A 13125-nucleotide genomic window follows, 5' to 3' on the forward strand; every position below is an offset into this window, starting at 1 on the left:
TCCAAGTTTGGCGAGTTTTGGGGTATGTTAAGGCAGTGAAAAATGCGATCATTTTGGCCTAAAAAAAAAAATAATAACAATTAAAACTGCGAGCAGTGATGTACGGGCCCTCGCAGTTCACGTACGTTGGGCTGTGGCGCCGTCGGAGGCCTGTGCGCCCAGTTGTGTGCTTGGCCGTTGCCTGTTGAAATGTCCTACCTAAACGGGATTTGTGTCACACAAAACACAACAGTGACATCTTCAGTGACTTCCTGTGTCCAGTGGGTGGCGCTATAGATATGACATAGTATTGATGCAGAGACGTGTTCAGGGCGAGCCCCTCTACATGTGTGAGCAATTTGATGCCGATGGGAAATTGTATGTTGAAGTTATCAGGACTTCCTGATTGATGGCAAAAGATTGAATTTGAAGGAAAATGGCGGACTTCCTGTTGGACTGAGGGTATGTGTCCAAGAGGGTTTTTTGTGCGTCTGGTGATGATACATAAGGCCACCGAATTTGGTTCATGTACGTGCATGTAGGAGGCAGGGCTTCAAATTTGAAATATTCCAGGGGGCGCTATGGAGCCATTTAGCGCCACCTGCTCGTCATTTTTGGTGTGTGAGTTACAGGGGCCAGTGTCTAACACCCCTATGAGTTTCATATCCATAAGTGTTATAGTGTAAGCACAGTGGCAAATAAAAAATGAAACTGCCACCAGAGCGCCACCTAGTGTCGGATCGGTATGACCTTCGTCAGCTATCCTCAGGAGGGCATTGGCAATGAGTGTAGCAAGTTTCATGTTAATCCGACAAACGGATGTGGAGATATAAATTACTTCAATTTCAAGAGCGCCACCTAGTGGTCATTGGCCAAAACTTTGCACAGAGCCTTAGGGGCTCATGTCGAAGTAGTATCCTGAGTTGCATGTCATTCGGACACACCAATGTGGAGATATGCAACACTTCCTGTTTTGACCGAAATCTGCAGGAAATTGTTATTTAATAACTTGAGCATTCTTTGGAATATCAAACTTCTTTTAATAACTTTTTGTCAGGAGGGTCCACAGATGCTGTTTGCAAAGTTTCGTGCAAATCGGTCGAACTGCCTGGGAGGAGTTCGAAAAAGTAGGTTTGCGACATTTTGCGAGCTAGCGAAAAAAAACGGTAGGCGGATATGGGCGTGGCCTATACCCAGAGATTCAGGAGGATTCACTGAACGCGTGGATATAAGGATTTAGAATGTGCGACAAAGTATGTGGGAGTTATTAGGCAAAACGCACTTTCCTTGATAACAGCGCCACCTAGTGGTGAAAATTCACAACGACGACAGATTATAAAATTTTTCGCCAGATGTGACGTATATTCCAAGTTTGGCGAGTTTTGGGGTATGTTCAGGCAGTGAAAAATGCGATCATTTGGGATAAATAAAAATAATAATAAACATTACAATTACAATAGGGACCTCGCAGGTTTCCTGCTCGGGCCCTAATTAAAGCTGCAAGCAGCGATGAACGGGCCCTCGCAGTCCACGCGTGTCGGAGCATGCTGATGTTGCGGCGTGCTGCTGTCGCTACATGCTGCTGTCGGGGCATGCTGCTGTCGCGGCTTGTTCATGCAACAACTTCCGCTGAGGAATGAAAAGTGAAGGCAGGCAAGCTGTTCTTTCGTCATTTAGCAATAAAAGCGCCCCCTATTGGGCGATTTGCACCAAATTTTTCACAAACCGTCATCGGGCCATGGAACACAATAAAAAAAACTTTAGTGTTAATGGGAGTGTATTTCATCAAGATATGGAAGACTGTCGGTTTGACCACAATGTGCAGGAAATTGTTGTTGCATATTTTGGCCGTTGTTTGGACTATCAGTATTATTTTAATAACTTTTTGTCAGGAGGGTCCACAGATGCTGTGTGCAAAGTTTGGTGCAAATCGGAGAAATTGGGTGGGAGGAGTTGGAAAAAGTAGGTTTGAGACATTCCGGAATTTGCAAATGGAATTCTGTCGTGAAAGTGGGGTTGGCCTACATCACAAAATTCAGATGAATGCAGGGAACACGTAGACATAAGGTTTAACAATGTGCACCATGCTATGTGGGAGTTATTAGCCAAAAACGGTTTTGTGTTGAAAATAGCGCCACCTGCCGGTCATTTTTGGTGTGTGAGTTACAGGCACCAGTCTATACCACCCCTATGAATTTCATATCCATAAGTATTATGGTGTGGGCACAGTGCCAAATAAAAAATGAAACTGCCACCAGAGCGCCACCTAGTGTCGGATCGGTATGACCTTCGTCAGATATCCTCAGGAGGGCATTGGCAATGAGCGTAGCAAGTTTCATGTTAATCCGACAAACGGATGTGGAGATATAAATTACTTCAATTTAAAGAGCGCCACCTAGTGGTCATGAGACAAAATTTAGTACAGAGCCGTAGGGGCTCATGGGGAAGTAGTATCTTGAGTTTCATGTCCTTCGGACAAACCAATGTGGAGATATGCAACACTTCCTGTTTGGAGCGAAATCTGCAGGAAGTTGTAATTTAATAACTTGAGTATTCTTTGGAATATCAAAATTCTTTTAATAACTTTTTGTCAGAAGGGTCCACAGATGCTGTGTGCCAAGTTTGGTGCAAATCGGTGAAATTGCCTGGGAGGAGTTCGAAAAAGTAGGTTTGCGACATTTTGCGAGCTAGCGAAAAAAAACGGTAGGCGGATATGGGCGTGGCCTATATCAGGAGATTCAGCACAATTCACTGAAGGCGTGGATATAAGGTTTTTGAATGTGCGACAAAGTATGTGGGAGTTATTAGCCAAAACGCACTTTCCTTGATAATAGCGCCACCTAGTGGTGAAATTTCACAACAACAATAGATTATAAAATTTTTCGCCAGGTCTGATCTATATTCCAAGTTTGGTGAGTTTTGGGGTATGTTCAGGCAGTGAAAAATGCGATCATTTTGGCCTAAAAATAATAAAAAAAAAAATAATAATAATCACTACAAAAACAATAGGGTCCTTCCTGCTCGGGCCCTAATTAAAACTGCAAGCAGTGATGAACGGGCCCTCGCAGTCCACGTACGTTGGGCTGTGGCGCCGTCGGAGGCCTGTGCGCCCAGTTGTGTGCTTGCCCGTTGGCTGTGGAAATGTGGTACCTAATGTAAATGGGATCCGTGTCACACAAAACACAACAGTGACATCTTCAGTGACTTCCTGTGTCCAGTGGGTGGCGCTATAGATATGACACAGTATTGATGCAGAGATGTGTTGAGGGCGAGCCCCTCTACATGTGTGAGCAATTTGATGGCGATGGGAAATTGTATGTTGAAGTTATCAGGACTTCCTGCTTGATGGCGAAGGATTGAATTTGAAGGAAAATGGCGGACTTCCTGCTGGACTGAGGGTATGTGTCCTAGAGAGTTTTTTGTGCGGCTGGTGATGATAGATAAGCCTACCGAATTTTGTTCATGTACGTGCATGTAGGAGGCGGGGCTTAAATTTTGAAATATTCCAGGGGGCGTTGTGGAGCCATTTAGCGCCACCTGCTCGTCATTTTTGGTGTGTGAGTTACAGGGGCCAGTCTCTAACACCCCAATGAATTTCATATCCATAAGTGTTATGGTGTGGGCACAGTGCCAAATCTAAGATGAAACTGCCACCAGAGCGCCACCTAGTGGCAGATCGGTAACCCCTTTTTCAGCTATCCTCACGAGGGCATTGGCAATGAATGTACCAAGTTTCATGTTAATCCGACAAACCAATGTGGAGATATAAATTGCTCCAATTTAAAGAGCGCCACCTAGTGGTCGTCGGCCAAAATTTTGAACAGAGCCTTAGGGCCTCATAGGGAAGTAGGATCCTGAGTTTGAAGTCATTCGGACACACCAATGTGGAGATATGCAACACTTCCTGTTTTGAGGTAAATCTGCAGGAAGTTGTCATTTAATAACTTGGTTATTGTTTGGAGTATCAAAATTCTTTTAATAAGTTTTTGTCAGGAGGGTCCACAGATGCTGTGTGCAAAGTTTGGTGCAAATCGGTCAAAGTGCCTGGGAGGAGTTCGAAAAAGTAGGTTTGCGACGTTTCGCGAGCTAGCGAAAAAAAACGGTAGGCGAATATGGGCGTGGCCTATACCAAGAGATTCAGGAGGATTCACTGAACGCGTGGATATAAGGTTTTTGAATGTGCGACAAAATATGTGGGAGTTATTAGGGAAAACGTAATTTTCTTATAATAGCGCCACCTAGTGGTGAAAATTGATAATGACAACAGATTATAAAATTTTTCGCCAGGTGTGACATATATTCCAAGTTTGGCGAGTTTTGGGGTATGTTCAGGCAGTGAAAAATGCGATCATTTGGGAAGAAAAACTAAAATAATAATAATTAAAGCTGCAAGCAGCGATGAACGGGCCCTCGCAGTCCACGCGTGTCGGGGCATGCTGCCGTCGCGGCATGCTGCTGTCGCTACATGCTGCTGTCGGGGCATGCTGCTGTCGGGGCTTGCTCATGCAACAACTTCCGTTGAGGAGTCAAAAGTGGAGGCAGTCAAGCTGTTGTTTGGTAATTTAGCAATAAAAGCGCCCCCTATTGGCCGCTTTGCACCAAATTTTTGACAAATGGTCATCGGGCCATGGAACACAATTAGAAAAACTTTAGTGTTAATGGGAGTGTATTTCATCAAGATATGGAAGATTGTCTGTGTTACCACAATGTGCAGGAAGTTGTTGTTTCATATTTTGGCCGTTCTTTGGACTATCATAAATGTTTTAATAACTTTTTGTCAGGAGGGTCCACAGATGCTGTGTGCAAAGTTTTGTGCAAATTGGAGAAATTGCCTGGGAGGAGTTCGAAAAAGTAGGTTTGAGACATTCCGGAATCTGCAAATGGAATTCTGTCGCAAAAGTGGGGTTGGCCTACATCACACAATTCAGATGAATGCAGGGAACACGTAGATATAAGGTTTAACAATGTGCGCCATATTATGTGGGAGTTATTAGGCAAAAATGCTTTTATGTTGATAATAGCGCCACCTGCTGGTCAAATTTGGTGTGTGAGTTACAGGGGCCAGTCTATACCACCCCTATCAATTTCATATCCATAAGTGTTATGGTGTGGGCACAGTGCCAAATATAAAATTAGACGGCCACCAGAGCACCACCTAGTGTCGGATCTGGAACACATTTGTCAGCTATCCTCAGGAGGGCATTGGGAATAAGTGTACCAAGTTTTGTGATAATCTGACCAACCGATGTTGAGATATAAAATAGTTCAATTTAAACAGCGCCACCTGGTGGTCATCATCCCAAAATTTGAAGAGAGCCTTAGGGCCTCATAGGGAAGTAGGATCCTGAGTTTGAAGTCATTCGGACACACCAATGTGGAGATATGCAAAACTTCCTCTTTTGAGCGAAATCTGCAGGAATTTGTAATTTAATAACTTGAGTATTTTTTGGTATATCAAAATTCTTTTAATAACTTTTTGTCAGGAGGGTCCACAGATGCTGTGTGCAAAGTTTTGTGCAAATTGGTGAAATTGCCTGGGAGGAGTTCGAAAAAGTAGGTTTGCGACATTTTGCGAGCTAGCGAAAAAAAACGGTAGGCGGATATGGGCGTGGCCTATACCCAGAGATTCAGGAGGATTCACTGAACGCGTGGATATAAGGTTTTTGAATGTGCGACAAAGTATGTGGGAGTTATTAGGCAAAACGCACTTTCCTTGATAAGAGCGCCAACTAGTGGCGAAAATGAACACTGACAACAGATTATAAAATTTTTCGCCAGGTGTGACATATATTCCAAGTTTGGCGAGTTTTGGGGTATGTTCAGGCAGTGAAAAATGCGATCATTTGGGAAAAATAAAAATAAAAATAATAATAATAATCATTACAATTACAATAGGGTCCTTGCAGGTTCCCTGCTCGGGCCCTAATTAAAGCTGCAAGCAGCGATGAACGGGCCCTCGCAGTCCACGCGTGTCGGGGCATGCTGATGTCGGGGCATGCTGATGTCGCGGCGTGCTGCTGTAGCTACATGCTGCTGTCGGGGCATGCTGCTGTCGCGGCTTGTTCATGCAACAACTTCCGCTGAGGAATCAAAAGTGAAGGCAGGCAAGCTGTTCTTTCGTCATTTAGCAATAAAAGCGCCCCCTATTGGGCGATTTGCACCAAATTTTTCACAAACCGTCATGGGGCCATGGAACACAATTAAAAAAACTTAAGTGTTAATGGGAGTGTATTTGATCAAGATATGGAAGATTGTCTGCCTGACCACAATGTGCAGGAAATTGTTGTTTCATATTTTGGCCGTTGTTTGGACTATCACAATTCTTTTAATAACTTTTTGTCAGGAGGGTCCACAGATGATGTGTGCAAAGTTTGGTGGAAATGGGATTAATTGCATAGGTGGAGTTCGGAGAAGAAGGTTTGTGACATTCCGGAATTTTCAAATGGAAGTGTGACGCGAAAGTGGGCGTGGCCTACATCACACAATTCAGCTGAATGCAGGGAACACATAGATATAAGGTTTAAGAATTCACACCATGTTATGTGGGAGTTATTAGGCAAAAACGGTTTTGTGTTGATAATAGCGCCACCTGCTGGTCATTTTTGGTGTGTGAGTTACAGGGGCCAGTTTATAGCACCCCTATGAGTTTCATATCCATAAGTGTTATGGTGTGGGCACAGTGGCAAATAAAAAATGAAACTGCCACCAGAGCGCCACCTAGTGTCGGATCGGAAAGACCTTCGTCAGCTATCCTCAGGAGGGCATTGGCAATGAGTGTACCAAGTTTCATGTTAATCCGACAAACCAATGTGGAGATATAAATTACTCCAATTTAAAGAGCGCCACCTAGTGGTCATCGGGCAAAATTTTGAACAGAGCCTTAGGGCCTCATAGGGAAGTAGGATCCTGAGTTTGAAGTCATTCGGACACACCAATGTGGAGATATGCAAAACTTCCTGTTTTGAAGGAAATCTGCAGGAATTTGTAATTTAATAACTTGAGTATTTTTTGGTATATCAAAATTCTTTTAATAGCTTTTTGTCAGGAGGGTCCACAGATGCTGTGTGCAAAGTTTCGTGCAAATCGGTGAAATTGCCTGGGAGGAGTTCGAAAAAGTAGGTTTGCGACATTTCGCGAGCTAGCGAAAAAAAACGGTAGGCGGATATGGGCGTGGCCTATATCAGGAGATTCAGCAGAATTCACTGAACGCGTGGATATGAGTTTTTTGAATGTGCGACAAAGTATGTGGGAGTTATTAGCCAAAACGCACTTTCCTTGATAATAGCGCCACCTAGTGGCGAAAATTCACAATGACAACAGATTATAAAATTTTTCGCCAGGTGTGACGTATATTCCAAGTTTGGTGAGTTTTGGGGTATGTTCAGGCAGTGAAAAATGCGATCATTTGGGAAAAATAAAAATAAAAATAATAATAATAATCATTACAATTACAATAGGGTCCTTGCAGGTTCCCTGCTCGGGCCCTAATAATCATTACAATTACAATAGGGACCTCGCAGGTTCCCTGCTCGGGCCCTAATAATAATCACTACAAAAACAATAGGGTCCTTGCAGGTTCCCTGCTTGGGCCCTAATAAACATTACAATTACAATAGGGTCCTCGCAGGTTCCCTGCTCGGGCCCTAATAATCATTCGAAAAACAATAGGGTCCTTGCAGGTTCCCTGCTCGGGCCCTAAATAATAATAATAATAATAATAATAATAAACATTACAATTACAATAGGGTCCTCGCAGGTTCCCTGCTCGGGCCCTAATTAAAGCTGCAAGCAGCGATGAACGGGCCCTCGCAGTCCACGCGTGTCGGGGCATGCTGCTGTCGCAGCGTGCTGCTGTCGCTACATGCTGGTGTCGGGGCTTGCTCATGTAACAACTTCCGTTGAGGAGTCAAAAGTGGAGGCAGTGAAGCTGTTGTTTCGTAATTTAGCAATAAAAGCGCCCCCTATTGGCCGCTTTTCACCACGTTTTTCACAAACGGTCATCGGGCCATGGAACACAATTAAAACTAGAAAAATTGTATTTCCTGCGAAAATACAGTGTGAATGCTGACGGCTGAAGTGATTTTGCAAAATCTGCTGAATGTGCTGGAAAATGCTTGCCTAATGCATAAAAAAATGCCTAAAACTATGAGAATGAATGGTCAAGAATTTGCAGAAAAAGCAGATTTTTTCAAAAGCTGAAAAGGAAGAAAGGCTGAAAAGTAATAGGTTGAAAGAGCTTAAAAAGTTGAACATTTTGATAGTTAAACGGTTTCTCTAGCTGAACATGAAGCTGAATGTTTTGATAGTTGAATGGTTTCTATAGCTGAACATAAAGCTGAATTTTTGAAAAAGTTGAAAAGGTTGGAAAGCTGAAAGTAATAGGCTGAAAGAGCAAAAAGCTGAACAGTTTGACAGCCAGACAGTTTCTGTAGCTGCACATATGCTGGAGCAGTAGCAGAACCAAAGCTGAAAATGTCCCCATAAGAATGAATGGGAAAACACCTCCCAAACACCTGCAGGTTTAGAAAAAAGTGTAATGGTTATGGCCAAAATATGTATACAGTGAGTAACAGGAGACATTGCTGAACCATGTGATGTATATTTTATTTCTGTAGAGTGAAAAATGAGGGCACAAGAGCGAGAGACAAAACCGGTACCGTCTGCTCCACTCCAGAGATTTAGGCTTTAAGTTAACACTGCGGCTTATGGCGGAGTTGCTGGAGTTCTCGTCACTCTAGGGCTTCCACAGCCAAAAGTTTAAGTCACACATCTGAAATAAGATGATCATATGAAAGCCAACAAGATTTCCTACATTTCTATGTATATATTGTCTATGTGAAGTAAAAGCTGTGGGACCCAAATCAAGCGGAATAGAGTTTTTTCTAAAGTTTTTGCAGCTGCTCTGCACTCTAGCGATGATGTCACCCACTCTAGCTCACGCAATACACACCCATTATAAACCCAGAAGAGGAGCTAAAAATCCTTCAAACTAGCTGTTCTTTCATCATTTAGCAATAAAAGCGCCACCTATTGGTTGATTTGCACCGAATTTTGTACAAACCCTCATCAGGCCATCCAACACAATTACAAAAAGTTTAGTGTTAATTGGACTGTATTTCATCAAGATAGGCAAGACTGTGTGTTTGACCACAATGTGCAGGAAATTGTTGTTTTATATTTTGGGCGTTCTTTGGACTATCACAATTCTTTTAATAACTTTTTGTCAGGAGGGTCCATAGATGCTGTGTGCAAAGTTTTGTGGAAATGGGATAAATTGCCTAGGAGGAGTTCGAAAAAATAGGTTAGCGGTATTTAGCGAATTTGCGAATGGAATTCTGGCGCGAAAGTGGGCGTGGCCTACATCAATAAATTCATCTGGATTCAGGGAACACGTAGACATAGGGTTTTAAACTGTGCGACATATTATGTGGGAGTTATTAGCCAAAAACGGTTTTGTCTTGATAACAGCGCCACCTGCTGGTCATTTTTGGTGTGTGAGTTACAGGGGCCAGTCTATACCACCCAAATCAGTTTCATATCCATAAGTGTTATGGTGTTGGCACAGTGCCAAATCTAAGATGAAACTGCCACCAGAGCGCTGGAACACATTCGTCAGGTATCCTCAAGAGGGCATTGGCAATGAGTGTACCAAGTTTTGTGTTAATCCGACCAACCGATGTTGAGATATAAAATAGTTGAATTTAAACAGCGCCACCTGGTGGTCATCATCCCAAATTTTGAACAGAGCCTTAGGGCCTCATGTGGAAGTAGGATCCTGAGTTTGAAGTCATTCGGACACACCGACGTGGAGATATGCAACACTTCCTGTCTGGAGCGAAATGTGCAGGAAGTTATAATTTAATAACTTGAGTATTCTTTGGAATATCAAAATTCTTTTAATAACTTTTTGTCAGAAGGGTCCACAGATGCTGTGTGCAAAGTTTGGTGCAAATGGGTGAAATTGCCTGGGAGGAGTTCGAAAAAGTAGGTTTGCGACATTTCGCGAGCTAGCGAAAAAAAACGGTAGGCGGATATGGGCGTGGCCTATATCAGGAGATTCAGCACAATTCACTGAAGGCGTGGATATAAGGTTTTTGAATGTGCGACAAAGTATGTGGGAGTTATTAGGCAAAACACACTTTCCTTGAGTATAGCGCCACCTAGTGGCGAAAATTCACAATGGCAACAGATTATAAAATTTTTCGCCAGGTGTGACATATATTCCAAGTTTGGTGAGTTTTGGGGGGTACGTTCAGGGCTCCAAAAAGCCGCCCAATGCGCAGATGAATAATAATAAATAATCCGAGCAAATACAATAGGGCCTCGCACTGGTCAGTGCTCGGGCCCTAATAATCATTACAATTACAATAGGGTCCTTGCAGGTTCCCTGCTCGGGCCCTAATAAATAATAATAATCATTCGAAAAACAATAGGGTCCTTGCAGGTTCCCTGCTCGGGCCCTAATAAAACTGCAAGCAGTGATGATCGGGCCCTCGCAGGGTATGCTACCGTCGGGGCATGCTGCTGTCGAGGCATACAGCTGTCGGGGCTTCTTCATGCAACAACTTCCATTGAGGAATGAAAAGTCAAGGCAGTCAAGCTGTTCTTTCATCATTTAGCAATAAAAGTGCCATGTATTGGCCGATTTGCACCAAATGTTGCACAAACCATCAGTGGGCCATGGAACACAATAGGTTAAGGTCTTGTGTTAATGGGAGAGTATTTGGTCAAGATACGCAAGATTGTCTGTTTGACCACAAGGTGCAGGAAATTGTAATTCTATATTTTGGGTGTTGAGTGGACTATCAAAATTCTTTAAATAACTTTTGTGGTGAGCATCCACAGATGCTGTGTGCAAAGCTTGGTGCAAATCGGTGAAATTGCCTGGGAGGAGTTTGAAAAAGTACGTTTATCAGTTTTCGCGATTTTGTGAATGGAAATTGTGGGCGAAAGCGGGGGTGGCCTACATCAATCAATTCATCTGGATTCAGGTAACACGTAGATATAAGGTTTTAAACTGTGCGACATATTATGTGGGAGTTATTAACCAAAAACGACTTTGGCTTGATAACAGTGCCACCTGCTGGTCATTTTTGGTGTGTGAGTTACAGGGGCCAGTCTATACCACCTCAATGAGTTTCATATCCATAAGTGTTATGGTGTGGGCACAGTGGCAAAAATAAAATGAAACTGCCACCACAGCGCCACCTTGTGTCGGATCTGGAACACATTTGTCAGCTATCCTCAGGAGGGCATTGGGAATGAGTGTACCAAGTTTTGTGTTAATCCGACCAACCGATGTTGAGATATAAAATAGTTCAATTTAAACAGCGCCACCTGGTGGTGATCATCCCAAATTTTGCACAGAGCCTTAGGGGCTCATGGGGAAGTATTATCCTGAGTTTCATGTCATTCGGACTCACCAATGTGGAGATATGCAACACTTCCTGTTTTGACCGAAATCTGCAGGAAATTGTTATTTAATAACTTGAGTATTGTTTGGAATATCAAAATTCTTTTAATAAGTTTTTGTCAGGAGAGTCCACAGATGCTGTGTGCAAAGTTTCGTGCAAATCGGTCGAACTGCCTGGGAGGAGTTCGAAAAAGTAGGTTTGCGACATTTGGCGAGCTAGCAAAAAAAAACGGTAGGCGGATATGGGCGTGGCCTATACCCAGAGATTCACGAGGATTCACTGAACGCGTGGATATAAGGTTTTTGAATGTGCGACAAAGTCTGTGGGAGTTATTAGGCAAAACGCATTTCCCTTGATAATAGCGCCACCTAGTGGTGAAAATTCACAACGACAACAGATCATAAAAATTTTCGCCAGGTGTGACGTATATTCCAAGTTTGGTGAGTTTTGGGGTATGTTCAGGCAGTGAAAAATGCGATCATTTTGTCAGAAGAAAAATTAAAAAAAAAATAATAATCATTACAATTACAATAGGGTCCTTGCAGGTTCCCTGCTCGGGCCCTAATAAGAAACACTACAATTACAATAGGGTCCTCGCAGGTTCCCTGCTCGGGCCCTAATAATAATCATTACAATTACAATAGGGTCCTTGCAGGTTCCCTGCTCGGGCCCTAATTAAAGCTGCAAGCAGCGATGAACGGGCCCTTGCAGTCCACGCGCGTCGGGGCATGCTGCTGTCGCGACACAATGCTATAGAGGCATGCTGCTGTTGGGGAATGCTGCTGTCGGGGCTTGTTCATGTAACAACTTGAATTGAGGAATGAAAAGTGAAGGTAGTGAAGCTGTTGTTTGGTCATTTAGCAATAAAAGTGCCCCCAATTGGACGATTTGCACCAAATTTTGCACAAACCGTCATCGGGCCATGGAACACAATGACAAAAACTGTAGTGTTAATAGGACTGTATTTCATCAAGATATGGAAGACTGTCTCACAATTCTTTTAATAACTTTTTGTCAGGAGGGTCCATAGATGGTCTGGAAATGAGTTTTGGGGTATGTTGAGGCAGTGAAAAATGCGATCATTTGGGAGGAAGGAAAACAAATAACAAAAAATTTAAATAATAATCACTACAGAAACAATAGGGACCTCGCAGGTTCCCTGCTTGGGCCCTAATAAGAAGAAACACTACAAAAACAATAGGGTCCTTGCAGGTTCCCGGCTCGGGCCCTAATAATCACTACAAAAACAATAGGGTCCTTGCAGGTTCCCTGCTCGGGCCCTAATAATAATAAAAACAATAACAGTGGTTGTGCAGGGCTTTGTTAGTGAGGAGGAGGATTCTGAAAAAAAATGTGGGACAGGGAGCCAGTGGAGTTTCTGGAGGATGGGGGTAATGTGGTCACAGGTGCAGGTGTGGGTGAGCAGGCTAGCAGCAGAGTTCTGGATGTATTGCAGTTTATTAAAGAGTTTGGATGGTGTGCTGTATAGCATGCTGCTGCAATAGTCAATTCTGGATGTGATGAAGGCGTGGATCAGGGTTTTTGCAGCAGAGGAGAGTGATGGGCGGAGATAGGCTATGTTTTTGAGGTGGAAGAAGGCAGTTCTGGTGATTTGATTAATGTGTTGTTGAAAGGAGAGGTTGTTGCCAAAGATGACTCAGAGATTGCGACTGTGTGGGGAGGGAGACTGGGTGGAGTTGTCAATGGTGAGGCAGAAGTTGTGAGTGGTTTT

At 43.3% G+C, this 13125-nt stretch overlaps 1 protein-coding gene across 3 annotated transcripts in view; it reads right to left on the reverse strand.

Moving 5' to 3' along the window:
- ngef (neuronal guanine nucleotide exchange factor) overlaps positions 1-13125 on the reverse strand; it is a gene marked incomplete at its 5' end in the record, with an annotated part of 159513 nt that overhangs the window by 121146 nt on the left and 25242 nt on the right. The window lies entirely within an intron of this gene.

The sequence above is a fragment of the Pagrus pagrus genome, assembly GCF_965226575.1.
Source record: "Pagrus pagrus genome assembly, chromosome: 4".
Taxonomy (NCBI): domain Eukaryota; kingdom Metazoa; phylum Chordata; class Actinopteri; order Spariformes; family Sparidae; genus Pagrus; species Pagrus pagrus.